A 22620-nucleotide genomic window follows, 5' to 3' on the forward strand; every position below is an offset into this window, starting at 1 on the left:
CTCCGTGGATTTTAATACCTACTCCGGTTCTTTTGTTCCTTTATTGCTTGCTCAATATACAGATTGAATAACATTGGGGAGAGGCTACAACCCTGTCTCACTCCCTTCCCAACCACTACTTCCCTTTAATGTCTCTCACTTCTTATAACTGCCATCTGGTTTCTGTACAAATTGTAAATAGCCCTTTGCTCCCTGTATTTTACCCCTGCCACCTTTAGAATTTGAAAGAGAGTATTCCAGTCAACATTGTCAAAGGCTTCTATAAGTCTACAAATGCTAGAAACGTAGGTTTACCTTTTCTTAAGCTAGCTTCTTAAGATAAGTCGTAGGGTCAGTATTGCCTTACGTGTTCCATCATTCCTACGGAATCCAAACTGATCTTCCCTGAGGTTGGCTTCTACCAGTTTTTCCATTTGTCTGTAAGGAATTCGCGTTAGTATTTTGCAACCGTGACTTATTAAACTGATAGTTCGGTAATTTTCACATCTTCAACACCTGCTTTCTTTGGGATTGGATTTATTATATTCTTCTTGAAGTCTGAGGGTATTTCGCCTGTCTCATACATTTTGCTCACCAGATTGTAGAGTTTTGTCAGGGCTGGCTCTCCCAAGGCTGTCAGTAGTTCTAATGGAATATTGTCTACTCCCAGGGCCTTGTTTCGACTTAGGTCTTTCAGTGCTCTGTCAAACTCTCATTGTGAATAACGTCATTGGCATCATTATTTATCGAGGTTTGTTGTCCCAAACCTGTCCTTATCGAGGTTTGTTGTCCCAAGCCTGTCCCTCGTCCTTGAAAATTTAATTACATATGAAATTCACTACAACTTCGTGAAAATGCACGTGTTTTTTCCCTTATTTTAGCTCTCAAATGTCATATAAACGTAATAATGAGACCAGTGATGAAAAAGGTACAAATAAAAAAAATGTTGGCAAGACTCGCCCAATTGCAATGCACGACCTATAACCACTTTTTTTTATCTCGTTTTGTTCGTTGTTGTTCGGTGGGGTGGTTTTATTACCAGTCCTTTAAACGAACACGCTGAGCCACCGTGCCAACACCGATTACAATGACTTTGAAAGTTGGACGCAACGAGTTAAAATTTCATAGAGTGGCTGAGATACTAGTTACAGCGCTCCTAGCGGCAACCAACGCTAACTCGGCCGCCATGTTCTCCTTAGTCAAAACATTAGGAAAGCGTTACTGTTGTTTATGTTGGGAGTGTGTCAGCTGTTGTGATATTACTCCAATATTTAACTTTTCTATTTGACTTTTTTGTTACAAAATATAAAGTCAACATGCCTGCAGTGTGTTCAGCGTTCAACTGCACAAATTGCAGCGATAAAACAATAAATATATCATATTATAAGTAAGTATATTAGTACCGAAACACGACACACATTTTTTAATGTTTATTAAAGAGTCATTTGCATTGGAACTGTAATTATGCTTAAGACAAATGCAGGAAAGTAATTTATTTATCGTTGATTACAGATTTCCTTTAAAAGATAAGGAAATTACACAAAGATGGGTTATAAATATGAAGCGAGAAAACTGGTTTCCTACTACAGCCAGTTACTTCTGTTCAGCTCATTTTGAAGAGAAATATATGTACCACACAAATGTCCAGAGGTGCCTTTTGTCAAAAGCAGTACCTACTATCTTTAACTTTCCATCACATTTACAAAAGCAAGATAAAGTATTACGACCACAACCCAGAAAGCGATCTTTCGACAATTTGCAAAATAGTGCTGTTACAGTGACATCATTAGCACAAAGTAAGTCAATAATTTAATTTTACTCGGTGTTCTTATTACTTTGAATTACATACTTTCTATTATAATCTTATGGTGTAACTCTGTTATAAACTTATGATGTAACTGCATTCTTTCAGTGCCTGTCGGACCCACATCTGTTTCTGCTGACCACAATTACTGTCTACCAAGCCCTAAGAAGTTGAAAACACAATATAACAGAGTACAAGCTGAGAATGTGCGACTAAAGAAGCGGATAAATCAAATGAAGCAACTTAGTGTACGACACAAAAGAAGAATAGTGCAGTTACAGTCTTTAGTTTCTGATATGTTAAACAGTGAACATGTAGTTGGTTTGTTGAAGGAGCTATTGGAACTTCAGCGCAGTGCTAAAGTATGCCATTATTCTCAGCAAATAAGGAAATTTGCCCTGACCCTACACTTTTATTCCGCCAAGGCATACAGCTACTTACGAAAATTTGTGAAATTACCCCACCCAAGAACGCTTCGCCGTTGGGCAATGTCAGTGGATGGCCATCCAGGTTTTACTGAGGAGGGTTTCACTAAAATTGCCTCTGAAGTTGAGAATAGCACAACCCAAATTTTTGCAACATTGATGTTTGATGGGATGGCTATTAAGAAGGACCTTGTTTGGGATGGGGAAAAAATAAGAGGCTATGTTGATTTTGGGGAGGGTGGCATAGAAAGTGATGATACCAAGGCAGCAAAAGAGGCTCTTGTGTTCATGGTCACAGCGCTAAAAAGAAATTGGAAAATTCCTGTGGGTTATTGTTTAGTTCACTCCCTATCTTCTACTGTAAAGCTAAATTTGGTACAACAGTATCTCCAAAAACTTGAAGACACTGGTGTTACTATAGTAGCTGTGGTTTGCGATGGTACTGCCACAAATAGATCTTTAATGGCAAATTTAGGGATCAGATGTGATGAACAGGGAGAACAGTGTTGGTTTCCCCACCCTTCAAATAATGATATGAGGGTATTTTGCATGTTTGACACAGCTCACATGCTAAAGCTGGCACGTAATTTACTTGCAGAAAAGAATTTTTTGTTAGATGGTACCATTTCAGGCAGTGATAACATAATTAAATGGAAATATTTTAAAAAGTTAGTGGACTTGCATGAAAGGGAAGGCAGCACATTCTGTACCAGACTCAAAAAATGAAAGTGGCTTTGACAGCACAAACCCTTAGCAATTCTGTTGCAAATGCCATGTTGTTCTGCAAAGATTTAGGCATTAAAGAATTTTATGGGTGTGAGGTAACAGTTAAATATATCAAAATGTTAGACAGTGCCTTTGATTTATTAAATTCTTGTCACACAATGGGCAAGGGCACTAAGGCACCAATTTTCAGAGGGAACAGAGACACAGTCTGTAAAAGATCAATGAATACATTAAGTATTTCAAGTCTTTAAAGCTCTCTGATGGAAGTCCTGTTATTCTGTCTAACAGAAAAATGCCGTTGTATAGACTTATGCTGAATTTAATGAGCATAAGGCAAATTGCAGAAATGTATGTTTGGAAAGAAAATGCAGAGCTCAATTATAGTTTGACCCGTAGAACAAGTCAAGATAACTTGTAATTATTTTTCTCCAGCATTCGTAGTAGAGGAGGAAACAGAAATAACCCAAATGCTATGCAGTTTAGATCAGCATACAGGAAATGCTTAATTGCACAGATAGAAGGTTCTCAAAATAGCAATTGCCAAGAATCAAATACTAGTATGCTACCTCCTGCTACCGTTCAATCACTTCCTTTTGCTAACGTAAGCCCTGCAGCTGTAGACCATGATTATGTGCCAGATTATGCCTCACTGATTATGTACTCTGAATGTGTCATTGAGTACATAGCTGGAAGTATAGTGAGACAGGTGACAAACAAAATTAACTGTATTGACTGCTTAGAAGTTATTTTTGCTTGTATTGAGGCTAAAAGAACTGGATTGATTGCAGTGAAAGATGTGAAAAGAAGTTTAATAAATCCAGCTAATGATGTTGTTAAACTTTGTAATGTTGCTGAGAATGTTTTCAGAAATAATGAGGACATAATCCTGAAATGTCAGAAAAACGTTTTGTTGAGGTTCAGTTGGTGTTGCAATTGGTGAGAGGCTCCTTATTTATAAACAATGAACATCTTTTTATAGAAACTGAATTTGGTGAAGAAACCCATTATGTTAAACTGATAAAACTGCTGCTCTAACATTATTTTGTATGTCGAATAAATCACTTATGCAAATCAAAATCATCTAAGCAGAGAGGTAGAGTTGTGAGACAACTGTACGCGAAGCTTATTTTATTTAAAGGTCAGTGAAAAGACTGAAAAAATACGAATGTCAGTTGAAACATTGTAAAAACTAAATTTAAATAAATTATTTTACTATTCTTGTAGATTATTATCATTATTATTATTATTATTGAATAACTATGCTTGTGTTAACTACTTGTAGCACATATTTCAAATAATATTCTCGTTCACAGTGTACTAGTTTTTGAGGCTTTGACTGTTTACCTTGAAATAGTGACAAAAATATCGCATTTCTGCGTCCGTTACTGTTTCTAATAGTTAACCACAACATGTTTAGAAGTTTCACCGTAGTATTCTGGTGGTACCTGCTGTAATTGCATTAATTTGTGGGCAACAAGTAACGTTATAGTGGATGGACTGACTAATTTGAGTTGTCTTGTAGTGTTACCTACATCGAAAAGTTTAGGCGTATTTCGACAAAAACATCCCTTTTTGCTGTCAGTGTACACTGAACTCACTGCTGTCTGTAGCTTGTTTTAGAAAAAATAAAGCTAGTATGGGCTATTTCAAGTAAGTCAAACGCAGTTACAAGCGGGCAGGACACAGCAGACGAAGGCCTTGACTAAAGAAAACACGGCGGACAGAACTTCAATTTGCGTCAACCATGGCGGACCTGTAGCCACTCTATGAAATGTTGGACGTCTATGATTCTGCTGTGTGCGTATACAAACTCTGAGTCTGAGATATTGTTATCGCGAGTAGTAGCGAGTGAGCATTGTAGGGGGGAGTCGAAAGTGGTGTGACGCAGCGGTGGAGAGAAGCCGCACGATGTAAGAGGTCGTAACCTGTCGTGATCGTGTTAGCTACATTCTGGTATTAATTGCGGACTACTTCTTTCTTGTTTTGTTATGTGCCTTTTCGCTGCAAGTGGCTGTTGGTTGCTTGGGCACTGTATGGATTTTGTCAGATTTGTGTATGCATATACTCAGAGTAACATTCATATTTTTGTTGCAGCCAGAAACGCGTTTATTTAGTATAGACATGACGGAGTAATCAAAAGTTTGTCAGCATTTAAATCATAAATTTTCTGAGTACAGTAAATTAAAGCACATATTCGTAAGAGTACCGGGGGCTGGAGATTTCTTCTGAACAGCACGTTGCAAGGCATCCCAGATATGTTCAATGATGTTCATGTGTGGGGTGTTTGGTGGCTAGCGGAAGTGTTTAAACTCAGAAGAGTGTTCCTGGAGCCACTCTGTAGTAATTCTCGATGTGTCGGGTGTGACATTGTCCTGCTGGAACTGCGCAAGTCCGTCGGAATGCGCAATGGACGTGAATGGATGCAGGTGATCAGATACCATGCTTACGTACGTGACACCTGTGAGAGCCGTATCTAGAGGTATCAGGCGTCCATATCACTCCCACTGCAAACACCTCACACCATTACAGAGCCTCCACTAGCTTGAACAATCCCTTGCTGACATGCAGGGTCCATGAGGTTGTCTCTATACTCTTAGACGTCCATCCGTTTGATACAATTTGAAACAAGACTCGTCCAACCAGGCAACATATTTCATCAACAGTCTAATGTCGGTCTTGACGGCCCAGGCGAGGCATAAAGCTTTGTCTTGTGCAGTCATCAAGGCTACATGAGAGGGCCTTCTGCAACGAAAGCCCATATCGATGATGTTTTGTAGAATGGTACAACGATTCTCTTCAGTCGTCATTGGTCCAGTTCTCGCAGGATCTTTTTCCGGCTGCAGCGATGTCGGAGATTTGATGTTTTTTCGGATTCATGACATTCACGGTACACTCATGAAATGGTCCTACAGAAAAATTCCCACTTCACCACTACCTCGGAGATGCTGTGTCTCATCGCACCACGTTCAAACTCATATAAATGTAGATAACCTGCCATTAGCATTAACCGATCTTACAACTGCGCCAAACACTTTTTGTCTTATACAGGCCTTATACAGACCTTAATGGCAGCAACGGCGGAGAAGAAAGACTTCGGAATGGCGTAGCTGGCACATAAGGCAACGCTCCTTTCTGGGGATTAAATGAGAGCGAACCACTGCCTTGTAGTGTAGGAGAAACTCCAAAGGCTAAGGGAGACAACCCCAACGGAAAATCCTTTCTTGCATTAGGCCCAGCAAGCCAGCAGGGAAAGTCTTCATATATTGCTTTCAAAACACAGATGAGCCTTGGAACGAACCACCCAGGATTTGACTCCACTACTTCTACAAGTACTGGTGCAAATAATGAGAATTCTGATGATATTCATCAGCACAAGAAGATGAAACCAAATGGACTAAATAATAAACTAAATATTGGCACCCTTAATATATAACCCTCAATGGAAAAGTGGAAGAGAGAAAGTTAGACATTTTGGGATTAAGGGAAACAAAGTGGAAGGGAAAAGGTGAGAAGAATTTGAGAGTAGGAGGAAACCTGTACTGGAGTGGGAATAACAGGTTTGGAAGAAACTGTATGGCAGTGATGGTGAATAAGAATGTACAAAGCTATATTGAAAGTGTGAGATTTTTATCAGACAGAATCATAATATTAAACCTGAGATTCCAAAAAGAAACACTAAAAGTTATCCAGATTTACGCACCTCAAGTGGTATGTAGCGAGGAAGAGAAGATGGACTTCGAAAATGAGTTAGAGAACCATATAGAGAGTGCTAATATAGTGATGGGAGATTTTAATGCACAGGTAGGCAAAGACAGAAAGGTATTTAGCAAGTGTTGGGATGTTTTGGATATGGAGGCAGAAATGAAGAAGGGGAAAGACTCCTGGATTTGCGCCAGAGGAATGGAATGAAAATAGCAAACAGCTAATTTATGAAGAGTGAAAGTCATCTTACCACCAGATACAGTTGGGATGGAAGAACCAAGAGTGTAATTGATTATATTCTAGTAGACAGGGAATGGGGAGAGAAAGCACAAACGTGAAGGTAATTCCAAGTGTGAGTGCAGATGGAGACCATAGATTACTGGTGGGACAATGGAAAATGAATCAGTGTGTGACAAATAGAAAGTAGAAGAAAGTGATGAGGATACAGGATTGGAAACTGAAGGAGAGTGAAAGTGCTGAGAAGTATAGAGAATTAATCTCACAAAAATGTCCAAAAGAAGTTTTCTGCGAAGTAGAAAAAGAATAGAGTTTATTCAAAGACACTTTAGTTGAAGCAGCACAAAAATTATGTGGTAGAACATCTGGAAAGGAAAAAATAAGACAGACAAGTTGGTGGGATGATACCACAATCCAAGCAGTTAGAAGAAAAAAAAATGTAGCATGGAGAAAGTGGTGGAAACCTAAAAATGATGAGGACCATAAAAGATATATAGAGGAAAGAAAGAAGTGCAAAGAAATAATGGAAACAGCAAAGAAAAGGCATGGGAAGAGTTTACAAGAAAAAAAAACATAAAGAAGATGATGTGAAGAGCAATAAGAAAATGTTCTATAAAATGATGAAAAATAAAAGGAAGGATTCTGAACTACCAGTAAAGATGGAAACGGAACATGGTACTGTGATTGAAGATCCAGGGAAAGCCGGCAGGCGTGTCCGTGCGGTTCTAGGCACTTCAGCCTGGAACCGCGTGACCGCTACGTCGCAGGTTTGAATCCTGTCCCGGGCATGGATGTGTGTGATATCCTTAGGTTAGTTAGGTTTAAGTAGTTCTAAGTTGTAGGGGACTGATGACCACAGATGTTAAGTTCCATAGTGCTCAGAGCCATTTTAACCATATTTTCTATCCAGGGAATATAAAAGATCTCTGGAAAGAATATTTTAAGAAACTGTTAAACGCTGAGGAGCAGATACACGAGGAAACGACAAATAATGGAGAAATTGAGAGAAGAAGCAGAATTAGGACAAATTACACAGGAAGAAATGGAAATAGCTGTGAAGTATCAATAGACATGATAAGAGCAGCTGGCCCAGTGGAAATGCAGTGGCTGTATAGAGTACTATCAAGTGTGTGGAAAAATAGTTCAATACCTGACGATTGGAGAAGAGGAGACATTGTTTCCATCTTCAAAAAAGGCAATAAAAGACTTTGTAAAAACTATAGAGGAATAACGTTTATGAGTCATACAGTCAAGATTTTTGAAAGAATTTTACTAAATCGAATAAGTCAAAAGATAGAAAAGGAGCTGAGTGAAGAACAGCATGGGTTTAGGAAAGGAAGAAGCACAATCGACCTGATATTTTCTATCCACCAACTGATGGAAAAAAGTTGGGAGTAGAAAAATATGGTGATAATGGTTTTTATAAACATAGAGAAGGCATATGTCTCAGTTAGCAAGGAAAAGACTCTGGGAAGAAATGAAGAAGATAGATACAGAAGATGGTTACATTAATGTAATAAAGACTATGTACAGAGGACACAATTGTAGAATTAGAAAACCATTGGGGAACTCTGAATGCATCGAAATAAGACAAGGACTTAAGCAAGGAAGTATTCTATCTCCTGCACTTTTTAATGTTGTGATGGAGGGAATGAATAGAGCAGTTAAAGATGTAGTACAAGAAAAAGACAAAAAGATGATTTTTGCAGATGATATGGTAATATGGGGCAATAAAGAGGTAGATGTACAGTTACAACTTGATGTGTGGAAGGGAATAAACAAAGATATGGGTTAAAAACAAATAAAGATAAGAGTGAAGTAATGGTATTTGGAAGAGACAAAGCAATCAACGGAAATATTACTTTGAATGGAGAACCCCTCAAAGTGGTAGGCAGTTTCACTTATTTAGGGAGTGAAATATCTAGCGACGGAAGAATAACCAACGAAATTAATAGGAGGTTACAGAAGAGAGGCTATTTCTACCAAATAATAAAACACTTGATTTGGAATGAGGAAGTTTCAGAAAAAGCAAAACTCCTTATGTATAAGTGTTATTACTTCCCTATTGTCACCTATGGAAGAGAAACATGGACAATGACAGAAAGGAACACACTGCAAACAGCGGAAATGAAATTTCTCAGAGCAGTTAAGCGAAAAACAAGAATGGACAAAGTAAGGAATGTAGATATGAGGAAGGACCTTAGACAAGAATGTATGAGAGCAGAAATTGAAAAAAAGCGATTAAGATGGTACGGCATGTTAAGAGAATGTGTGGGCAGAGACTCCCCAAATTTATGGAAGAACTAAAGATGGATGGAAAAAAGACCTAGAGGCGCCCAAGAACTCGGTGGAAAACGGGAGTGAGAATATCTGTGGAAAGTAGAGGTGTGAACTGGCAGCAAGTGGATTCAAATGGCTCTGAGCACTATGGGACTTAACTTCTAAGGTCATCAGTCCCCTAGAACTTAGAACTACTTAAACCTAACTAACCTAAGGACATCACACACATCCACGCCTGAGGCAGGATTCGAACCTGCGACCGTAGCGGCCGCGCGGTTCCAGGCTGTAGCGCCTAGGACCGCTCGGCCACACCGGCTGGCAGGAAGTGGAGGAAGAAAAGTGGTGGGACTCGTCAGCACCCAGACCTGGCAGTAGCTGGAGCGAGATCCGGATATAGATAGATAGATAGACAGGAGTTGCCAATCGCAGCGCCGTATTCTGCTAGTTTAGATATCTTTGTATTTGAATACGCATGCGTGAGGTGCGGTGGGGGTGGCGTGAGGTGTGGTGAGGGGTGGGCTGAATGTCATGACATGGTGATGAGATGGAGCGATCATATGAGAAAGATAAGGTGACATGAAATGAAAGTGGCTAGTGAATGAGGAGTAATGGGGGACGGAAGAGAAGGTCAGGCCAGCGGGTGGTGGCCAGATGGTGGACACAGGTGCCCAGGGGAAGGATTAAAGGATTGGGAGGGTGGCTGGTTTGCTGGTAGAAGGAAGCAGCTGCGGAAAGGATGCAGGAGTGAAGGAGTGGCACCTCGGCCAGGATGTGGAGTATTTGGGTAGGGAAGTCGAAAGGGAGGTGGAGGTCACGCAGGAGAGCCCAATTTTGGATGGTTTGGAGGTGGGTGGGGGCAGCATTTCCCCACACCATCACCGCGTATTCAAGGGTGGGACAAACAAGGGAGGTGTACAATCTGACAGCAAGGTGTGTAGGGAGTGAAGAGTTGGGACTGATGAGGGGGTAGAGCAGTCATAGCCCCCTATTGCCTTTCGACGCATGTCATCGATGTGGGCACACCAGTTGAGGCGCTGGTCCAGGGTAACGCCCAAGTACTTCACAGTACGAGTCCAAGGGACTGGGGTACCAAGGACCAACACCTGCGGGAGCCAAATGGGAATATGGCGTTGGCAGATGATAAGGGCTTGGGTTTTGGAGGGATTAAATGCTAGACGCCAGGTCCTAGCCCATTCAGTTAGGGAATCTGTTGCCCCCTGAAGCCGCTTTTGAGGACCTGCCACACTCTGAGAATGAGAGAAGAGCATCGTGTCATCAGCATAGAGGGCTAAATGCACCCTCGGTGCAGAGGGCAGGTCAGCCATAAAGAGGGAGTAGAGTTGCGATCCAAGTACGCTGCCTTGCAGTACTCCTGCCCTGATCCATTGTCACATGGATTTCCCTTCAGGGATCCTACCTTCCAGGTATGTGGGTAATAGCCGTACATGGGATACTGGAAAGCCGAGTGAGAATAACTTGTAGAGCAGCCCTTCGTGCCAGACCGAATCAAACACCGTGGACACATCGAAGAGTATGGCCCCGAAGTGCTCCCTATGTTCTATGGCGTCCAGTGCCTCTTATACAAGATGCAGGAGTTGGTGAGTGGTTGCATGACCCTGCCTAGAGCCAAACTTCTCATCAGGGAGGACTCGTTCCCGGGCAATGTGGATGAGCAGTCGGTTAAGGTACAGCCTCTTGGACACCTTGGAGATGGCGGGCAAGAGGCAGATGGGACAGTAGCTGGCAGGGGAATGAAGGTCCTTCCCAGCCTTGGGGATGGTGACCATCTCAGCATGTTTCCAGACAGTGGGAAATTGCCTGGTTGTGACGACATTGTTGAAGGTGTCCGTCAGGATGGGAATAGAAGCTGGAGGTAGCTGCTTGAGGAGGGCATTGGTCAGCTTGTCGTGGCCACCAGCTTTCTTGGAATTGAGGTACTGCAGTTGCAGTTCAATCCCTCCTTCGTTGATGGGGGTGATTTGATCCTCAGGGTCCTGGACGGCAAGGAGTTGTGGCAGGCGTGCCGTCACCAGTCGGATATGGTCAGAGTCAATGGAGTCATCGACCGGGATGAAGTTGTGTGTGAAGACCTCGGCCAAGGCAATACCCTCCGCCAGACACCGTCAAGTGGATTGCAGAGTATGGATGTAGATGTAGATGTAGAGATCGATGGAGCAGATGACCGGCTGGTGGTCAGAGGCCAGAGTGATGCGGGTGGCTGCAGTGATATGGTTGGGAAGACCTTTCACAACTGTGATGTCTAAGACATCTGGGGGATGTCCTGCAGTAGGGTATATGGTGGGATCGTACGGGCTGATGGTCTGTAAAGAGCACGAACATGATGGGATGACAACGCCAGTGGCTTCCATGGTGTTGAGTTTGGGGAGGGGGGTGGGGTGGTGGTGGAGGGAATTACATACATACGCTGCCGTGCCACCATAGTCGGTGGGCCTTTCTGTATTGTAGAAGGAGTAGTTCGCTACTCGGACAAAAACACCAGGTTTCAGGTGCATCTCAGTGACAAGGCAAATGTCAACAACATCATCAAGGAGGAACTGTCGAAATTGGCCCTGCTGGTTATGGAGACCATTGGCGTTCCATATCATGGCTGTCAACCCATGGTTTCTAATAGCCATGACCAGTAGGAGCGGGGATGGCGGTGGTGGGGGACATGGATAGAAAGGGTGACGAGGCAACCTGGAGAGGGATGGTTTGGAGGAAGGAGTTGAAGGCAGTGGTGATTGCCGTGGTCAGAGCCTCGACAATGATGGAAATGAGGTCACCAAAGTTGTGGGAATAGAGGACGAGGTGTGGAGAGGGTGTTGCTGCGATTGGGTGGGAGGGGGAGCAGCAGAGCTTGACGCCTGCTGCTGGGGTGGGGAAGGAACAGGGGAGCATGACGCCTACTGTGAGGAAGGGGAAGCAGAGCTTTACATGTGCTGGGGAGGGAGGAGGTGGAGTGGTGTGGGGGGACATGGAATGGGGATGGAGAGGAGGGTAGGAGCCCAGAGGGTCGGGATGGGAGCGAGAGGCATTGTGGGGGTAAGCCTGCGGCGCCGACTTCCCCCCCCCACCCCCCAGGGCGCCAGAGTAACTGACGCCCGGACGAGTTGCCACTGAGGGCCCCAAAGATCGATGCTGATTTGCACGGAAAGATTTGTTCTTGGGGCAGCCCATGTAGCTGCCTGTATGGTTCCCACCACAGTGGGCCCAGGTGGGGGGGAGGGGGGCTCTTGAGGTTTGGAGCACTCTGAAGATGTGTGACCCCCGGCAGACTTCACACAGTGCACTTCGCAGTTGCAGTCACCCACAAAGTGCGCCAGGCCCTGACAGCGATAGCACACCAGGGTAAGCCTCCTGGAGCGAGGCTTCTCCATCATCACGCTAACAATATCGATGGAGGTGAGGGTGGGGAGGAGGCAGTTCTCCGGCGTGTCAGGGGCGGAGACAAAGGAGAGGGGGGTGGGGCAATGGGTACGGGGGGAGATGATTCTCGAAATGACTTTGGGTGTAATGTTGAGGGCAGTTATGGCCGCCTTCATGTTGTCGTCAGTGTTCTTCATAGGGACTCCCTGACAACGACCCAGAGGTGGCGAGACTTGGTGGGTGGGGTAGTGGTGTAGTGGAGTATCCGATGTTGAGGATACGAATGGTATGAGGTCTTCTGGGGACTGAACGGACAGGCGGAAGAGGTCCTCACCTGCCGTTTTGATGTGATAAGGGGAGGTGGTTATGGAGTTCAGTATGTCAAGGAGTCCTTTAAAGGGCTCCTTGTACTCAATGATGACGGGTGGGGGGGGGGGGGGCAGTGAGGGTGGCTGAGGTTGCAGGGGGAGGGGGAGGTGGTGCTGGGGGTGTCTGCAATGCCATCAATGGCCGCAAACGTGTTGTAGACGGGCACGTCCGCAGTAGTCGCGGCGAGTTGGCGGCAGGATGCCATTTTGCGCGGCACTTGCAAGCCCTCCATGTCAACAACCACCTTCTTCTTCTTTGTTTGCCTGTGTTCTTCTGCAGGCTGGGTGGACTCTGAGTCAGAGGAGGAGGCTAGCTGCTGCTTCCAATGGTCAGCGACCGGGCGTCAATGGTCGTCATCATAGTCCATCAGACTCCCGTCATCACTGTCATCAGCCACAGCAGCCATGTTTGAGTAAAGGAGGGCCTGCAGCCGAACACTGTCTATCTGCAGTCCCCCCTCAGCTGTGGCGTCGCGTAGGGCAATGAGCTGCTCAGCGAGCCCCTCCTGGATGTCGGCGTCTGTCATCATCGCTGTGTCAACGTCATCACCTGGTACAGAAGATGATTGCGGGAGGCACATGGCGTCCTGGATGTCAGGCATGTCGAGGGCGGCCCGGGGAGGGGGCGGGGGGGGGGGCGGAGGGAGGGGGGAGCATGACGTCGTCCTCGGCGCACATGGGTTGGTCCCACATGAAGGGGGCCCTGGTGTGCCAGATTCCCTAACATCAATGCAGCTGCGACCGGGAGTGGCGATGGTGGAGCGAATTTTGGTGGTTGTGATGGTTGTTGTGGTGATGGTGGAGGTGGTGGATACCAGCAGCGAGGGTACATCGCTGGTCACGGCATGCTTAGTCCATTTCATTGCTAAATCAGCGACCATGGATACTTGTGGGGTCGTTGTAAGTGGGGGGCCGGATGGGGCCACCAACAGAACAAACTCTGCCGGATGGCGATCCGCCACACCCTTAGCTCCAGTACACACATCCTGCTCTCGTGCCATCCCAGCTCGGAATCATTATCGCAAAGTATGTCGATACGTCGATCGCGAGTACATATCGAGTTGACATGAGAGCTTAGGCTAGCTATGACCTTTCGGGTGCTGTCTCACACGGAGTATCTGCGAAGGTCTGAGTGTGTTAACAATGCAATAAAATTATGTAGTTAACATGTGGATAAGTTATTGAGTTTTCTGTTGTATTCTAACTATACGGTGTCTGTTCATTCATCTGTGGCAACATTTGCATACGACCTGTCTTGCAACTATATTCGCCAAATTTTACATGCTTTTCCTAGTAGACTAATGAAGTGCAATATTAACAGACCCACTCCAAGAAAGTGCATATTGAATCGAAAAACGCGTTAACTGGTTTGCTGAAACGTATTTACCAAATTCTGACACAGACTCACAGAGTTCTTTCTCTGTATTTGGTGCTGTATATATGAAACGACTCGTGTAAGCACATCATTTAGAACATTCATTCCCACACTGTATCCGCAATTTTTGAATTGAACGTGGATGTTCAGATGACTATTGAAAAAGAAATGTAAATAAGTTATGAAACAATTACCTGTTCTCTCAGGTGAAAGCTATTTCTTCTGAAAGTGTATGTATTGTTTTATTGTTTTCATCAAGAGCAATGTACAGTCTCCAGCCGCACTCATAATCATGGCTCCATACATACTGAACTGTGCAAATAGTGTGCAATAATGTGTTGATAAAAAGTGAAAATAAAATATGGCTATCTTCTGAGTGGTAGTAGGTGATTAAACATAATTCACAAACTAAATATTGATGTAACTGTGTGATTTGACTGGCTGTTTGTTGCCATAGTATATGCTGCTTCTGAACCTTTTTTTATCCTTGAGGTTGGCGTGGATTTTGTAAACAGCAACAATTTGTATTGTTTGAAAAAAGTGCATCACTGAATTTATTTCTTTGTGTACTGTATCACACAGAAAGTGCTCATCTCTGTTCGGAATGTATTCTCATATGCAAATACTGAATGGAAATTCCCAAAGTAGTTAGCTTCTTTGAAAAGTAGCTGGGTAGCGCATACAAGTATTTCAGTCACACAGCCACAAATGTGTTTCATTTGTTTGCATCCAGATACTGATATTGGAAACTTTTTTCATAGCGTGACACATTGTTTTAGTATTGATGCTTCTATGCACCCCCACAGAATTTAGTACGTGTTGTTCATTGCTGTTCCGTCAGTCTTAGAAAGGTTATTTGCAACAGTTTTGGCCACACTTGTGACTATTTTATGCTTCAGTGGTATGAAACCAATCAATTTCATGGCGTGAAAGTGAGATGTAAAGCAAAAGTCACAGAGCTTGGTCTCTTCCACAAATGTAGTAGATTATCAGATGTCCAATTCAGTCTGCTGTCAATCATTCTTTATTTTATTTATTGTGATTAAAATTATGTTTGATAACTGTTAGCAAGACAGACTGCAGGCCCTGTACAGAGATTGATGGTAACAGTAAACAGTGGGTGCACAGAATACTCTGTCTTCATCCCTTGACCATACTTGCTTATTGATGCAGGAGATGAGGGAACCAAAAGACTTGGCAGGGTACCTGAGAGCGCTAATGCGCTGCTTCCTGGACACGGGTAGGCGTGCCGGCCCCGGATCAAATCCGCCCCGCGGATTAACGATGAGGGCCGGTGTGCTGGCCAACCTGGATATGGTTTTTAGGTGGTTTTCCACATCCTGCTAGGTGAATACCGGGCTGGTCCCCACGTTCTGCCTCAGTTACACGCGTCGCAGACATTTGAAACACTTCCGCACTATTTCACGATTTACACTAGATGCAGACAGTTGGGGTACACTGATTCCATCCTGAGGGGTATGGGGTGGCGGCAGGAAGGGTATCCAGCCATCCCTAAAACTAACATTACCAAATCCATTGTAACCACACCGACCTTACGATCGCTGCGGGACTGTGGTGTAAGTGAAAGGAAGAAAGAAAGAAAGATGAGGGAACCAAAAACCATTATGGACAAAGCTCCTAGCTACACTTTTACAGAACAGCATGGAGGAAGGGATGCAGATCAAGAGAGTAATGGCCAGGGTACAAGAGCTTCATTACTGTTTTCTAAATGAAAAATCCTTTTCTCAAATATTGTTTCATCACACAGATTAAACAACTTACACCTATGTGTACAGAGCTTATTTGTTGTAAGGAAGTCAGTGAGTGACCAGGATGCAATACAGAAAGACACACACTTGCTGCAAATAGAACATAACTAAAGTTTGTTGGTTAACACTTTCAGGGTTTGTGCACTTTAGTGTTGCTGGAAAAACAGACTAGATCAGATGAAAATATTTTTCCCAACTGAAGAGTCTGATATGTATGATCATAAATTGTACTGTCTGAGTTAAAGAAAACTGTTATTGACCAAGTTGCATTCAGGAATCAAATTAATAACTGGGAAAAGGAATCAAAGGCTGAGAGATTTTTTTTCAGGCCATTTTCAGGTGACAATGAAAAAGTGCATCCATTGCTCTTTGTTACCAGCATAAGTGGCAAAGGGAACTTTTGAAAAAGTATGGTAGGGTATGTTTGCTTGCTGCAACATACAAGACAACGAAGTATGACATTCCATTATTTTTCTTAGTAGTGAAAGCTAGTATATGCTGTTTAGTGGTTGGCATATTCTTCATTCAAGTAGAAAACAGTAGATCAGTTAAAGAGGCTCTAGAAATTTTCAAGGTTAGTAAATGTAAACATGGTCCATAGTAGGCTGTAATGCAATGTTTAATTGTTTGATCAGCTAATTTCAACTAAGCATCATCAAGCACATTTGTAACAGTTAAGTTGCATATTGAGCAAAGTTCAGAATACAATTTTAAAAGGCATCACTGTAGTGTGCATCCTTATGTGAAATGATGGAATATGGGTAATTGTTACTTATAATTAAATGATCTGAAAATGACATGAAATACGGATATTACTAATGTACTGCACAATGACAGTCACAATTTGGTAATTGCACGATCAAACAAACATTGTATTACAGCCTACTATGGAACATGTTTCCATTTATTTAGTATCTGAAAGCTGTGGGTCCCCACAAATACAAAATTTCCAGCTTCATGGGTTACAGATTTCTCCGAGCCTAAGATACAGACAATTGAAGGAACATTTCCAATGTCAAGGGTTAATCTTTGTTTAATTCATTGAAAGCATGTATGCCAATGGTGGCTTAGCAAAAAGAACAATTTAAATGTACCAGGATGTAGTGGGCAAATTCTAAAGCTGTGGGAAGAAATTGCTGCATCACCATGTGAAAAACAATTCTTAGCTGGAAAAGAAAAGCTTCAATCTCATAAATTATTAACTAGAATTTATTATGATCTTGATTGTTTTAATAAGCAATGGCTTTCAGATCCGAAAAGTGGGTGAAAGCCTATGAGGACAAGGAAAATTTCTTCACCAATATAACAACTAACGGTGATGAATCAGTGCATAAGAAGGCGAAACATTTTTCCTTGGGCACTCAGCAGATAGAACATTGACAAATGTTGTTAAAATTTTAATAAATGGTTTCCTCCCTAGCCTGTTTAAAAAATATTGGCAGAAGAACTCAGCTGTCAAATGTTACAGCAGAGAGATTCCTCATTTTCTGCAGAATAAGTCATACAAATTTGTGAATCATGCAATGAAAAGGTATTCTTCAGCACAAACTGAATTTACTGAAAGCTCAGTGAGATTTATGGGTGAGGGATTGTTTTATGTAGAAAGTGCCGATTCCAGGAACTGTTACAATGTGGTGAATTTTGCAAAGCCTAATTGCATGTGTGAAGACTTCCAAAGGTGTAAATATCCATGCAAACATACCTGCACTGTTTTCATTTGTTACCCTTACTGAGGGTTTCATAAACTGAATGAAAGTTACAAGAATAACGCGTTAATTTGTCTTGATGTGACATGGGTTTGGCTCAAGCAGTAGTTTGTCTATATATGCCAGACCTATATTACAAACTTCTGAGGATACTAGCAATGAGGAGCCAGAAAACCAAGGCAGTAACAATCTCAGAAGCGCAACTTCATCAGAGGACAAGATGAAAGGCAGTTAGCTAGGGTGGTTATAAACCTGACCTACAACATTAGAAACATTAATATACTTTGAGAATGTGTGCACTAGTTACATCATCTTACCCTGAGGATGATGTAATAGCAGCATGTTTAACAAAAATTAACTAATTTGCCTTTCTGTCTTACTTGAACAACAAGGCCACTTCTGCAGCTATCTCAATCATTGATTTAGGAATACCAATAACCTGTAACAATACAAAGCTGTCAAATCTTGTACACTGAAGTGGTTAGATAACAAGCTCCTAGAAATATAATTCACAATCACTCACTTTTGTTTTCCAGTAATAATTTGCTCACTGAATAGAAAACCTGGAAAATCCAGCCATTAGTTTGAAACTGTAACTGAACACTCTCTTATTTATGTCCATTATATTTCTCCTTAGACTGATACGGTCTAACTAAGTGTAGAAAGCAAAATGAATTTAAAAGATTGCCGTGTAATAAGATTTTACATAAATACTCATAAATGTTAACACTCTACGCACCTTGATGTTATACAACCAAATAATGTGCCACAGTAACCTCATTAGTAACGGTAGGGACAACTGCACATGGGTATGCATTGTGTGTCGATTACACTTTCCACAAGAGAAGGAGGTACAGAGAAATGACCACAATATTTATTGCCTCTCACTGCTGGGAGATGACAGCTGTGTCACCTGAATGGGAATACAATTATTAACTTTAAAATAACTTGGCCTGCAAGTGATATTTTAATCAAAAATCAATGCTGAGGTGATCTGCAACTGCAACTCTCTTGTAAACTGTACTTGTGGCTTCTCCATTGGCTCCAGGCAACATGAAAGAACCAAAAAAGCTGATCTGAATGTTGCTTTTAAATGTGGCACAAGAACACAACCAATGCACCTGTGAACTGTGAAATAATGTTTTTTTCATGAAGTAAGCAAAAAAAGGGTAAATGATACATATTTAATGATGATGTACATAAGTAACATGTTTAACTGCAAAAGGGGATAACTCTCACACCACCCACAGCTTTAAAATAAAAGATATATTACAATTCTTACCTATTACTACTGCAATCTATATATGACTGACAAGGTGTTGAGAAAAATTTCCTTTGCAATATAATAATCTGTATGTACACTGAGGAACTGTGGCAAACAGTATAAATTCATTCTACTTGATGATAGTCCAGGATGGAATAACAACAATATTGCACTGTTATCCATCTTCACTTTCAGCCAAAGCTCCTCCAACTGAAATACAAATTAAACAATGGAAAACCCAGGAGAGAATGTAACAACATTAGGCAGGAAAGTTGCTACTCACCATATAGCGGAGATGCTGACTTGCAATAGGCATAACAAAAAGATTCGCACAATTATAGCTTTCAGCCATTAAGGCCTTTGTCAGCAATAGATGTGTGCTTGTCTATTGCTGACAAAGGCCTTAATGGCCGAAAGCTATAATTGTGTGAACCTTTTTCTTGTGCCTATCGGGACTCAGCATCTTTGCTATACGGTGAGTAGCAACTTTCCTTCCTAACATTGTTGAAATACGAATTAGACACAAATTTTGGCCACAATAGCGAGAGACATTGGTCGTGTTTGTGTATTTCCTACTTCAGATGAAGGCCTTTGGGCTGAAAGCTAAGATTTATCTGTCTTTTTGTTGTGCCTGTCTGCGAAAACTTCTCCTATCCTTTTTGTAACATTAATATCCCACTTCATTAAGTCTGCCACAATTGGAAAGTCCTCCATCAATGTTGATCTTCAACAGACTTTGTCTCCATACAATTTCTAATTTTTGGATAGTGAATGTCAAACATACTGTGTGAATTTGGAATTAGCTGCAACATGTCAGTTCATTTTTAGCAAAGACTAGAACAGTGCCTGCCATGACAGACAAATTTCATTGTTGTAAATTCCAATTTACAGGATGTGTTTATCATCAGTAATTAAGGGCTAAGCCCATTGTCTTTAATTATCAACCATAAAAGATCCCCTTGCAACACTGTCTACATTGTTTACTGTATCTACAAGGTTGCTTTCACATCATGATTGGTAGTCTTAACAAGTTGTTTTACAGGAGTAAGTGCAGATGTAACGTGTCATTAAAATTTCAGTATGGAAAAAATCAAATACTGTGTGTGAAATGACTTCTACCTATCACCCCTACATTCTATACAATTAATTGGTAAAATATTAGGAGTTACCCACAGAGAATGAGTATCATACAACAGATAAAGGTCTCCATTTTTTACGTACTTATCCCTGCACTTCATATGTCAATGAAAATGTCAGAGCTACTGAGGTAAATCTTTCCACATAGGTAAGGCTCTATACCAGTTCCCTGTTAGAAGTTAAAGGAGCAGGATAAAATATGAGGGCAGCTCAAGGCATACATATGATCTCTCAACAAGATTAGCAAGCAGAGGGGGAAAGGGGCTACTGGAATGATACTACTGATGAAAATAGCAATACTATTAGTGTTTAATGGATCTAGAGACCAGAGCCTCAGACAAATTTGTGTACGTATATAATCACAGCTAGAATAATTGAATAATCTTTGGGAATTTTATATAAAAGCCAGTTGTGTGTAAGAGTAACTGTACAACAACATTTAGTCCTTTCATGATGCCATGAGGCATTAGCTACCTAAGACAAGGGCTCCTTTTGTCTGATCACCACCAGAATGTATACAGCGAATTCCACAAGAGAAAACATCGAAAATTGTTCACCACAGTACAGTACAAGAAACATGGAGATTGAGCCATCCCAGGTGCCTCTACCATTCAGTAATTATAGTAATATGTAGTGAAAGGCAAGATAAAGAATCTCTACAAGAGATAAGGTGGACAGAATGAGGGCAAATAGATTTACAGAGAAAGAATTTGCTTACAGGAAGATTTATAAGGCACACATTATTAGAACAGGAAAAGTTTTTGGTAAAGTAGGACAAACTATGAGAGGAGGAAGAGGTGTGTGATGTGGGGGTGGGGGGGAGGGGGGGGACAGTAAAACAGTTATTTAGAGGCAGTTGGCACTTGGCACTTGTGCAGGCTACACAAATGGGTGTTATGTGGAAGCAGCCCAATTGTGAACCAACTATTGTGAAAAATCTAGAATAGGGCCAGTAGCATACTTATGCGTTCTGTGCAGGAGTGTTGTCAGGACTTCTTGTGAGATAACGTGGGAACAAAAGAGGGTGTGTCATCTGCATTATGTAGCCAATGAGAGAGCAGCAGGCAGACTGAGTTTTGATGTAATACATTTGAAAATAAGGATGAAACATTGCTTTAAACAAGAATCATATATTTAACTGCTCCCTGTTTGAGTCACAGCTATTTAAACTGTGCTAGTATCACCAAAGTAAGTACAGTGTCACAACCCATGGTATATTTGAGAAAGCAGAGAAATATTTCTCTCCTCTTTACTTGGTATACAATCTATCTACACGAGAGCAATGAGTAAGTGGATCAATGTTTTTTAATTAAATCATGGAAGAAAGTAGGTGGATTGGTGTTTTTTAATACATAACATGTGCAACTATCAATAAATACCGATCCACCTACCTTCTTCCGTGATGGAGTCAAAAAAAACATTGATCTTGTTACTCAAAGTGGAGGCTTATGCTGCACTTCCAGATGATTCCATCCACACTCTTTAAGAGTCATTTTCCCATAACATCTGACATTTTCATGTCTCTGCAATAAATTCATGAGATATACACAAACAGATGACATCATCGTGCAGAACAATCACCGAAATCAGTAATTTTTAGCTTGCGCCCCTTATCACAAATTATTTCTCAAAACTCACTAATACACTGAAACACAGCAATCATGACAATGCTTTACAGTTTCAGCTCTAGAAGTACATTGGGTGTGTTCTCGTCTCTCATTGAATATGTCAAAGGATTATTCTAGATTTTAGCACCAAATATTTAAAATCAAATTGGTTTTCAGCAACTAGTTTATTACATTCAAATAAATACTACTGGCTGTCTTGCTATGTTCATTCCTAACTGATTCATGGGGCTGACACGTATTTTGAATTTTATTTATGTTCCTCTTTTAGTCTAGGGCGATCAGTATGGGCATCCATGCAAGTAAGTAGTTCTTTCCTGATTATAGTGATAGTACATTACTTTTAGAAAATGTATACCAATTCAATTTATTTTCACTTACATATTCTTGGAGCTAAGTTTGCTTCAGCAGAGAGGTAGGATACTTCAGGCTGCATCTGTTCAAGCTAAGCATGTTTCTTACTCCTCCCTCCAACCATTTTCTTACAGTGGCCCTGATGTGTGATTACGAGACTTGGGCAGATAACAAAAGACCACCAGCTTGTGGATCTGATGATGTTAAATCTTCCACACATTCCCTATGTCTGTTGAGTGTTCTAACAATCACTCCTCTGTTTCTATAGTTGTAGGTCAGGTTATAACCTGCCTTGCTAACTCCTGTGCATCTTGCTCCTCTGATGAAGTTGAGCTTTTGGGATTGTCACTGCCTTGGCTTACTGGTTCATCACTGGTGTTATCCTCTGAACTTTGTAATACAGGGCTGGCAGGTTCAGACCGACTGCTGCTTGAATCAAACCCAAATGTCTCATCGAGGCAAATTAAAGGGCTGTTCATGTAACTGTCATCCAACTTATGAAA

The sequence above is a fragment of the Schistocerca serialis genome, chromosome 11 (assembly GCF_023864345.2).
Source record: "Schistocerca serialis cubense isolate TAMUIC-IGC-003099 chromosome 11, iqSchSeri2.2, whole genome shotgun sequence".
NCBI lineage: Eukaryota > Metazoa > Arthropoda > Insecta > Orthoptera > Acrididae > Schistocerca > Schistocerca serialis.